Source organism: Balaenoptera ricei, chromosome 16, assembly GCF_028023285.1.
Source record: "Balaenoptera ricei isolate mBalRic1 chromosome 16, mBalRic1.hap2, whole genome shotgun sequence".
NCBI classification, from domain to species: Eukaryota; Metazoa; Chordata; class Mammalia; order Artiodactyla; family Balaenopteridae; genus Balaenoptera; species Balaenoptera ricei.
In genome coordinates, this window is record NC_082654.1 from 47,081,463 (window position 1) to 47,092,832 (window position 11,370).

Genomic DNA, 11,370 nt, shown 5'->3' on the forward strand with positions numbered 1-11,370 from the left:
GAAGGGGAGCGTGCACACGCATGATTACTAAATGCCAGTAAAATCACAAAACACAGGGGCTTCATTTCTAAACTTATTCCCTCAGGGTCAATGTTGCCTCCATTAAAATGATAAAGAACAAATGAATACACAGAAATAACTGGCTTTGTCAGGCAGATATCCAGTGTGTTTGCATCTTTAGCTTCCAGCCTTTGCCAGAGCTGGTGCTTGCCTTTTCCGGAGTGTATAGACACGCGTGCGCACACATGCACTCACACTCACACACACGCAGTGCTCAGGGCCCTGTACTGGGCTACATCTGGCGCTGTCTTAGGCACGTTCTTCCCCACAGAACAGCCCTGCCCTCTCTCCAGGCTGATTGTCTTTTATGATCAATGAATGGTTCGAAGGCCCACAGATTCCGCAGATGGGCCTTTGAAGAGCACTGCCCTCAAGACGACTCTAGAGCATGCGGATGAGAAAGTGCACAGATGCATCTGCGGGGGAGCATGGTGCCTGACTCATTCTCCAGAGCCAGGTTACTGGGGCACCAGCCATCTGACTCACCAGCTGTGTGACCTGATGTGGGTGTCTTAGCCTCTCTGAACCTCGGTTTCTTCATTTGTCACTGGAGATAATAACAGCACCTGCTTCCTAGAGTTGGTGTGGGGGTTAAATGGTCCTAACAGAACAGGGTTCAGAACAGCATCTTTCCCACGGGAACTCCAGACCTTCCTCCTGCAGGCTCAGACCCCCAGGACCTCCGAGCCAGCGGAGGGTTTAGATCTTCCTTCCCACCAGCAGCCACACTCCAGATGGAGTCTGGAGCCTTTAGTTGTCTGGGCCTTTAGTTTCTGTGTAGTTGTGCCCCTGGGAGCTGGTTCCTTTTTAGTTTTCTATGTGAAATCTCCCTGTTGGGCCTGTGAACGTTGCCTTTGGACCCCTGCCCATCTGGCTCAGCCGTGACTCCACATCTGCCCTGTTCAGGGGTCCATCCCATCCCCACCCTTGTTCAGGGGCTGTTTCTCCAAGACAGATACTCCCAGAATTGCATTGCTACCATGCCCCAAACTAGGAGTACAAATCCCGTTCAGAGGCTCCTGTGGCCCCATGACACCCGCCAGATGCAAAAAGAAGTAAGCCAGAGCAACCTCCTGAAACAGTTCAGGAACTAAGCAAACTACACCATTTGAACTCCATGGACAGAGTTTTAGAAACAGTGGCCCATGGAGAAAGGCAAATTCTCATTGGGCCAAAAGGGGGGAAATAATCCTGCCCACTCCACACGCCTCATGCACGTGGCCCATTTGAACGTGTTGAAGACTCACAAGAACTTGATAGGCTGTGGGAGTTGAATGGCCCCGCAGGATGTGCTCTGGGCCTCACCCTGGTGGTCCTGGCCACAGAGCTAGTCAGCTCGGCACGTGTGGTTGTCATTCCCGGAGACAGCCTAAAACTACTGCCTATTTCTGAGCCTATTTCTGTTCTGCTTTTAAAATCCATTAATGGTTTTCAAATTTTTTTTCAATATATAATAACATAAACATTACTAACAATAATAATAATAATAATAACCAGAAATCATTGAAACCTACATGCCCAGCACTGTGCTAAGAACTTTACTTATGTCACCTTGTCTGATGTTTGGTGACACACATTAAGCAGGTAGTATTGTCACCCCACTTTCCAGAGGAGGAAGCTGAGATCTGGAGAGAGGTACACAGTCAGTTAGTGACAGGGGACACGAGCCCAGTTCCTCCTCCAAAACTGATTTTTCTGGATTGTCGATTGTCAGCAGCATCTCCCTGTCTCTGCTACACTGTCCTCTGCTTCGCAGGGATACACCTGGGGCCACAGAATCACTGTCCCACTGGGTCCAGGTTAGCTTCAGTTGGTAACACGGGCACTGGGATCTGGTGCGGAAGTGGAGAAAACTCGTCCTGCAGCTGCTTATGGGTGGTGCTCTCTCTGCCTCCCAGGGCTTCTCCTGAGAATCGTCCTCTGGGTGCCGCAGGTAGGTGACACCCACAGGCAGGCAGCTCTCAGGTTTGCAGGTGTCCTGACAACACCTGCTTTGGAACTGGAGGCCCCAGGGTCCCCTCCCTATCTGTTCCGGAAGCCCTAAGGAAGTCTTCCCGACCTTCACTCCCCCAGTCTCTCCCACGGTTCAAAAAGCCCCCAGTTGCCCATAGTAAATCTCTCTCTACTCAAAATACCTAGAGTGATTTTGCTTCCCTGCAAAACCCTGAGCAAAGGCCCTCAGCAGAAGCTCACAGGGTCCCAGGCACTGCCGGCCGGAGAGGCCGTCCACGGCTCCTCCCTGCACACCCTCTGCAGGAACTGTCTGCTCACCCCAGGCTCCTCCCTGCCCCCCACCCTGCGTGTCCCACCTGCAGGCTTAGAGCTCATTTCTCCAGCAAGTCTTTCCTGACCCCAGGCCCCAGGAAGGCCTCCTGGCTCCATGCCCCTTGCACCCTTTGCATCCATCCTCCTGCTTGATGTCAAGCTCTATAAACACAGCGACGGTGTCTGTTTTGCACACCACTGTACCAGCATGGGGTCTATAAATACATTTGCATTAATGAGTAAATAAATAAACGTTGAAGGTCTTTGAGGTCATGATGCCGTGGGTATGAGGAAAGAGAACATAATGTCTCTCAAATATGTTGTTTTATTAAGAATGCGTATTGGCACTGGCTCTGAGCTGGGTGAGCTCCAGGGGGTAAAAGGTGAACCCAGCAGGAGCCCAGATCCAGGAGGGGCGAACATGTGTGTCTGGGAGTCTGGTGGTCTCTGTGCAGCTGCATTCTGTTAAGGTTTCTAGTGACTTCTGCTTCCCTTTGTCCCTCTAGGGTCTGCATTTGTGCCTGGAGAAAAGTGACAGGAAGGCGTCCACTCCCAGATGTCAGGAGGGCTGCCTCTGCATTCAGCAGATGGCTTGTTGAAGTTCCAGAACTTTCAACAAGAGGAACTGATTGATATCAGTTCCTTGAACAGTCTACATGAAGACTGAGTTTATGGCACTTAACCATTTTTATATATTTCATCAAGGTCTAGTAAAGCAAACCTTTTTTAAATAAGGGCAGTAACTATCCCACCTTGTCATCACTGTGAGGTGGAGAGCACGGAGCCAGAGAACCACTAGTCAGCCACGCCCACTTGAAGCTGTAACCAGACTTTAGCTCGTGAAAGCCTGTAAACCTGTTTTTAAAACCCATACCATTTTGTATAAGTTACGCTGGAGAGTGAAGGGAAATCCAGCTTTTCCACACCACGTGTCCTCTGTGGTTGGCCTCATGCAGCTGCCTCTCAGCTCAGACCCCGTTGCCCAGGGTCTGTAACCTGCTGCCCTCAGGGCAGTGGTTCTGGGGCTTCGTCTCAGCCTACCATCCAAGAAGCAAAGTCATGAGGCAATAAAGTTTAAAGCTAAGAAATCACCAGGAGAGGACACAAAAGCAGTGAGAGGATAGGAGCCAAGAAAAAGTGAAAGAAGCCACAGGGAAACAAAGCCACTGCGTTTCTCCAAACCATACTGGACCTCTTCTACCCTCTAGTGGACACTGGCCATACCACAACCTCTGCTGACGGAGCCCAGACGCTGACAGCCGCCTGAAGCTGGGCTCCACTCAGACACTGCCGCTTTCTAGTTGGTGACCTTGGAAAGTCACTTAAAATCGCCCTGCAGAAGTTTTCTCATCTGTAAAGTGGGGGTAAAATAGGCCTTACCTGTAAGATTGTTAAGAGGTTTAAATGCCCAAGATGGGGTAAAAGGGACCAGATTTATCCTCCAATCTGAAACTTAGTTTTTAAGACAAAGCCCATAGACCGGATGGACTGTGATCCCTGAGAGTCGGCAAACAGATGATTCCTATCATTGGCCACCTCGCTGCCCAGAGAGTTTCCAGGCCACAGCACAGAGAGGGGACCCTGGACAGCTCACAGACTCCATGAGTTGAGAAGACAAAGCTGAGAGTCCAAAGAAACCAAGACAGATACAGAGTTCCTGAGGGAAGAGGGAACTGCATAGAGAGACAACTCCAAAAAACCGCAAAGTATCCAGCAGAGTACTGATCGGCACAAGTGTACCAGAACCTGGGAAAGAAACGCCTGACAGGATGAGAGAGAAGAAGATCCAGCATCCACACAGAACCAGAATAGTGTATCTTCCCACCAGCCAGGCTGGAAACCTCACATACCATGAGGCATTAGGTTCAGGAGTGGGAAACAAGTACCCCTACAGTAAACACAGCTCCAATTCCCCCTAAGAAAGTTTAAAGGCATGACTTGACAGGATCTAACTGTTTCTAAGTAACTTAACTGTGTCCCAGACAAAGGTCAAAAATGCATACAGGGAAACAAAAATATCTTGCACACAACAAGAAAAAAGTAACAATGTCTGGCATCCAGTAAAAAATGACCACACATGCAAAGAGGCAGGGAAAATGACTCATACTGGGAAGAAAACTCTATCACTGGATTGAGTGCCAAAACATAACATATCAAAATTGATGGGTTGTGGACAAAGAAATACTTGGAGGGAAATTTATAGCACTAAAATAGGTTAGAAAAGAAGAAAGTCTCAAATCTATGATCTCAGCTTCCATATTTAAAAAAAAAAATAGAAAGGAAAAGCAAATTGAACTCCAAGTAAGCAGAAGAAAGGAAAAAATAAAGATCAGGGCATAAATCAGTGGAATAGAAAACAGAAAACAAGAGAAAAAGATCAATGAAATTAAAAGCTGTAGGGGTTGTTTTTGGGGTTTTTTGCTGTTGTTGTTTGTTGGGGTTTTTTTTGTTTTGTTTTTTTGGAAAATCATATTGATAAACCTCTAGTCGGACTGATGACCAAAAAAAGAGAAAAGGTCCAAATTACTAATATCAGGAATGGGAGTTATGACATAATTGTAGACTCAACAGATGTTAAAAATAAAATAAGAGAATATTATGAAAATCCTGAGGCCCATATATTCAACAAGTTAGATAAAATGGACAAATTCCTTGAAAGACATTATCCATGCTCACTCAGGAGTAAAGAGGTAACCTGAAAGAGCCTTGTATCTATTTTTTAATTGAATTTTTACTTCAAAATCTTCTCACAAAGAAAACTCCAGGTCCAGATGGCTTTGTTACTCCTCAAATGGCTTTATTTATTCCTCAAATATTTGAGGAAAAAAACTAATACCAATTCTATATAAACTCTTCCAGAAAATTGTAAAGGAGGAAATACTTCTCAACCCATTCTAAGAAGCCAGCATTATCCAGATAACAAACCCAGACACAGACATTACAAGAAAACTACAGACCGATGATATCCCTATGAATACGAAAGCAAAAAAAGAAAAAATAATTTTTTAAGCCAAACAAAACTTTAGCAACTGAAATCTAGCAACATAAAAATATAATCCATCATGACCAAGTGAGGTATATTCCAGGAATGCAAGGTTAGTTTATGATTTGAAAAATCAATCAATGTAATTTACCATATTTATAAATTTAATAAAGAAAAACCATATAAGCATCGCAATAGACATAGTAAAAAATTTTCAAAAATCCAACTTCCATTCCTCATAATAACTCTAAGAAAACCAGAAATAGAAGGAATTTCCTCAATCTGGTAGAGGACCTCTATGATAAACCTACCATTCATATTACAGTTAGTGGTAGAAGGCTAAATGTTTCCCCCTAAGATCAAGATCAAAACAAGGATGTCCATTCTTACAACTTCTACTCAACATTCTTCTGGAGGTTCTAGTAAATCCAACAGGGCAAGGGAAAGAAATAAAAGGCAGAAAAAGGTATCACATTACAATAGATCCAGGATTAACCAGAGAACAGTTACCTAGAACTCCCAGTTGACAGTACTATCTTTCTAGTTTACCTCCACTGTTAGAAGTAACAGCTGAAATAATAATAGCTCCCACTCACTGAATGCCTACCTTAAGCCTGACATAAATTGTCGCTTTGGATATGCTACCTACAAGCTTTATTAACGCCACAAAAGGAAAAAGAAACTTAGTAACCGTGTTCCGATGAGGAAAATGTGACTCACACATGTTAAGTGACAGTGGGGATTCCAATTCAGATCCATCTGGTTTTAAACTACTCACAGAAAGCTAGAATTTTTTTCCATAAAGAAGCTTCCAAGGAATGACCCAAATCAAATGGTTTCTGCCAAATCTACCTACAAAAATTTAAGCTCCTAGTTAATATTTTAAATCCTGGATCGCTATTAAATTTCATGCCTGTACTAACCCCTGCCTAATAAAATAGCTGTCTGGAGTCTTGTACCGACGAAGATTGTGCAGCCAAGTTTGGGCTAAGTGAGAAAGATTGCAGACTGGATTCTAACGTTGTTTGTATTTGTTGGAATTCTCCAGAGAAACAGAGCCAATAGGTGGACAGAGAAACAGAGAGAAAGAGAGATAGGGAGAGGAGGGAAGGAAAAGGGGAAGGGGAGGGGAGTGGAGGGGAAGGGAGAAGAGATTTTTAAGGAATTGGTTCACATGATTGTGGGTGCCATCAAGTTTGAAATTCACAGGGCAGGCTGGCAGAAAAATTCTGGCGGGAGTTGACACTGCAGTCTTGAGTCCCAGGGCAGTCCAGAGGCAGAATTCATTTCTCCCCAGGGGACCTCAGTCTTTTCTCGTAAACCCTTCAACTGATTGGATGAGGCCCACCCACATTATAAAGAGTAGTCTGATTTACCCAAAGTCTACTGATTTAAATCTAAAAAGGACCTGCACAGCAACACCTAGACTAGTTTTTGACCAAACAACTAAGCACCATGGCTCAGCCAAGTTGACACATAAAAGTAACTATCACACAGTCATAGATCAGAAAGACAGTGCTCTGTAGAGCAGTGGGTCTCAAACTTTAGCATGTTTGGGAATCCCCTGGAGGGCTTGTGAAAACACAGACCCAGTAACTCTTCCACCCAAGTTTTACGTATCTTGAATCAGTTCGAGACAGACATTCAGACAGTGCTGTTGGAGGGGAAATGAACTGCTCTGTAAGGTAGGAAGTTCCCCATGAACAGCGGGAGGTTCAAGCTGGAGGACCCTTGGTGGGAATTTCATAGAGAGGATTCAGGGAGCAGCTAGGACACTTCTTCTCCTCTCACACTGTGAAGTTCTATGAATCCCTGAATTCCAGCCCAAATTCCTGGGATGAAGCTTAAAAGGAAGAAACAAACTTTAAAGAAATAGAAGAAGGTGCCAGAGTGAATATAATTATTATGGATAGCCCTTATAAAAATCACACGAATTGTGCTCATGCATCTTTCATGCAGAAATCCAAAACCAGGTCATTAAAGCAGATTCGGGGTCTCAGTAAGTTAATGAATAAACAAACAAACAAAAGTCTACGCCTTCAGCAAAACTGTTCCAACTTGCATTAATCTGGAACTGAATGTCACATTTAATTCTGCTAAGGTTTGGCAGGGCCCCAGGCAGGGAATTGTTTGCATTCCATCAAGAAAAGCTGCTTTGGGTGCTAAGGAACCAGTAGTCTTAGTGGGGCCTGACTAGGGTGGCTAGAAGGTAGTGTTCCTCTTGGTGGGCTTATGCAGCGTGAGTGAGTTAAGGATCACTAGCCTGAATCCCAAAGGTAGCTCCCTAACCTCACTCTCAGCCTGGCCCAGCTCACCCCTCAGCCAGTGTTACTGCTAGAAACACCGCCAGCTTGTGCAGCAAAACAAAACTACGTGTATTCCCCGTGCAGCTGTGATTCCCGTTGTACCATGCATGACCCAAAGATCAACTCTAAGGCTCAGTTCCTGCTTTCTGAGAATTAGTGGACACAGCCTTAAACTTGGAGCCAGAAGACCTGAGTTTAAGACCGGGCTCCGCCCTTGGAGGACTCTGTGATTTGGACAAGTCAAATCACCCCTCTGAACCTTTGTTTCCTCATGGATAAATAGGGCTGAAATTCCTGTCCCTGTATGCCCCACAGCAGGTCTTTGCAAGGGGTTATTAAGATTCAACTCCTCACATGTGGTCCAAAGAAAGTTTTGGACCCAACTTGCCTGGGTTTTGCAATATATGTCACAAAGATAAAAATATGGCATAAAGTGTTCATAACCTTTCCTGTATTTCACTTTTATTGGCAGCGTGAATGGGAGCAGGATCCTGAATCGTTTATGTATTCAGCCAGGGGACCAGCACAGTAGCTGTGGAGGTGCAAAGTGGTTGTGAAAGAGGGGTGGGCCCGAGATTTTAGGAGAGACCAGAAGAGGGACCGTGGTTTGTGAGAGGGGCTGAGGGAGAAACCGTGATGGCAAGGACCGCAATGAAACACTCCTGAAGATTTTGTGAGACCTTATGCTGTGTTTTGTGTTTCCCATATGCTAGCCCACCAAAAGGCTTCAAGTCTTCTGTTACTCTGAAATGCTTTTGGAGTTGAAACTGCATTTCTTTTGATTCATCACAGTGCTAAGACTGGACCTTCACGACAAGGCAAGCAGGCCCAGATAGTTTTTGGTTATACGTACTTAAAAGTCAATGCATTTTAGGATGAAAGCTAGGGTCTCTATATACGTACATGTAGGCATAATAATAATAATAGTAATAATAATTTCTGACATTTCTCATATCTATCATTTCCAAAACATTCTTGTGTGTTGGATACAATGCATTCTACGTGTTCTGCAAAGCAAGAGACTTTGTTCCCCCCTCAGAGCTGGATGTTGTACACAGAAGTCACTTTTCCTAAGGGGAGTAACTGTAAGAATTCCATGTCCTAGAGAACAGATTGTGGTTGCCAAGGGGGCGGGGGGGTGGAGGAGGGATGGATTGGGAGTTTGGGATTAGCAGATGCAAACTATTATATATAAGATGGATAAACAGCAAGGTCTTACTGTATAGCGCAGAGAACTATATTCAGTATCCTGTGATAAACCATATTGGAAAAGAATATGAAAAAGAATATATATATAACTGAACCTCTTTACTGTATAGCAGAAATTAACACAACATTGTAAATTGACTATACTTCAATAAAACTTAAAAAAAAAAATAGAAAGTATTCCATGTCCAATTAGAGCAGGTAAGGGAAGCTGTGAGATGTTTGATTGATGGGAACATGCTGGCTCCTCCTGCTTATGTGAGACAAGGATGAACTCTAACTTCAGATCTGGCACCGTGGTCCTGTTTTTGCAGTGACATGTTCCCATCTAGACATAAATGTCTGTTTATACATAGACATAGACAAGTACATTTCAGTTAACTAGATCCACCCGGTCTTGCTAGCAGAGAGTGGTTTTGCCTCTGATGAACTCTGCTCTTCCAGCCTCCAGGGATGATGAGTAAATGTCAATTAATAAAAAGGACAGCACTAAGAAAAACGGTGGGCTTCACCTACGTTCCTAGACTGTTAGATGAAAACAAAGGCCGAGATCAGATTAGCCGCATCTTCATAATGAGGTGAATGAATTGGGGAAGAGGAGCGTTTTGGATAACCACAGCTCTTATCCTGCCTTAGAGATAAGGCCTGGGCCCACCGTGGTCCCCAGCCATGTCTGGGGCTCTATAACTGGGATCTGGCCCCCCATCTCTCTCCCAGTTCTTCAGGGAATGAAGTTCCTCTTTTACCTAAAGGTGCTTTTCCACTTTCCCATACATGCTTACGTATGATGCATCCAGATCTCAGCTCTAGGCCTGGCTCCATCCACATCAGGCCAATTTGTCTACAGGTGGCCCTTTAGTTTCTCAATGTGCCTTGAGTGAGCACAACATTGGTGCCGGGGTTTGTAAAAGCAATATGGTTACAGGAAGAGGAGAGAAGAAAAGATTTGGGGCGTGAGATGGGGTGAAAAATCAGCAGCACAGTCTGCAGGGTGTGGACCTTTAAAATGCGGAGGAAAGTCTCGGTCCCTGCTGATGGGCCAGGAAGAAGAAGACCAGGAGCAGTGGAGGACGGGCCAAGGCCTTGGCCTAGGAATGAAACTTAAAATTGCACCTGTGTGGGGGCTTCCCTGGTGGTGCAGTGGTTGAGAATCTGCCTGCCAATGCAGGGGACACGGGTTCGAGCCCTGGTCTGGGAGGATCCCACCTGCCGCGGAGCAACTGGGCCCGTGAGCCACAACTACTGAGCCTGCGCGTCTGGAGCCTGTGCTCCGCAACAAGAGAGGCCGCGATAGTGAGAGGCCCACGCACCGCGATGAAGAGTAGCCCCCGCTTGCCACAACTAGAGAAAGCCCTAGCACAGAAACGAAGACCCAACACAGCCATAAATAAATAAAAATAAAAAATAAAACAAAAATTGCACCTGTGTGAAAGTGGCCTGTCCTCCCGCCCGCCCAGGATGGCGCTTGAAACGCACCCACTGTTTGTGGCCAGTTCTTCTCACTCCCTTAAAGTAAGCAGATATAGAAAACAAGAGCAGGAGAATCAGCCAGGCAGAACTTACTCCACACACTGGGGGGACCCATGGACAAAATGTGAGCGATCATAAAATACAAGCGATGACCTCTGTGTCTGTGGCGATGCTGCCACAGTACGGGCTGGTGGAACCCACAGCCCCACAGGGTCAGAGACAACCTCCAGCCCCCAGGCCAGCAGGGTCCCTCTGTGCCCCCCACCCCACCAATGTGGGGCCCTAGCTCCACCCACTGCAGTTCATGGTCATCTTCCACGTGCAAAGGCTTTGCTCAAATTGCCACCCCAGTGAGTGCATGACCATGAGGGTCACTACTCCTGGCTCTAGTCCCCAGAGCTGCAGCTCTCCTTCCTGCGTGGAGCGGAGACCCCAGGAGAAACGTCCCTCACCAGCTGTGGGAGTGACGATGCTCTGTGTCACCAAGTCCAGTTTCATTTTTACATTCACACATGTAAAGTTGGGCCATGGGAAGGATCTTTCCAAAAGGAAGAAAGCATACAATTCTCTGATTAATCAGAGCCATAGTCAAATCAAAGAATTCACCGAAGCCACACTGAGGCCTGAATTATCAATTGTGAGAGACAGGTCTTCTATCCAACCATATCAAACCAAGTAACTGGGTAACGTTCAAATGCTTATTTATTTGTAAGGCTGGGCCAAGACCGAGAAAATATCTAAGTGAAAATTCAGAATCATCTGAACTTGGCATTTCCAATAGATCTAAGGGCTCACTTATGTTCAATCCACTGACTCCTAATTAGGAAAGGAGCAGAGAATTCCAAAGAACAAGGTCCCTTGTCTTTCAGAATGGTTATAGGACTTCCAGATGGCATATTGAAAGGTATGACGATGGAGGCAAGCCTGGGGGGTGGGATAAAACAGGTGCTTGAAAGCCAAAATGAGATGCCACACAGCACGGTTTGAGTTAATAGCGGCAGCGGAAAACAAAACAACCCCTTGTGACCGCCCTGGGTTGAGAAAACAGCCAGGTCATGGGACCCATTCCTGCAGGCCCTG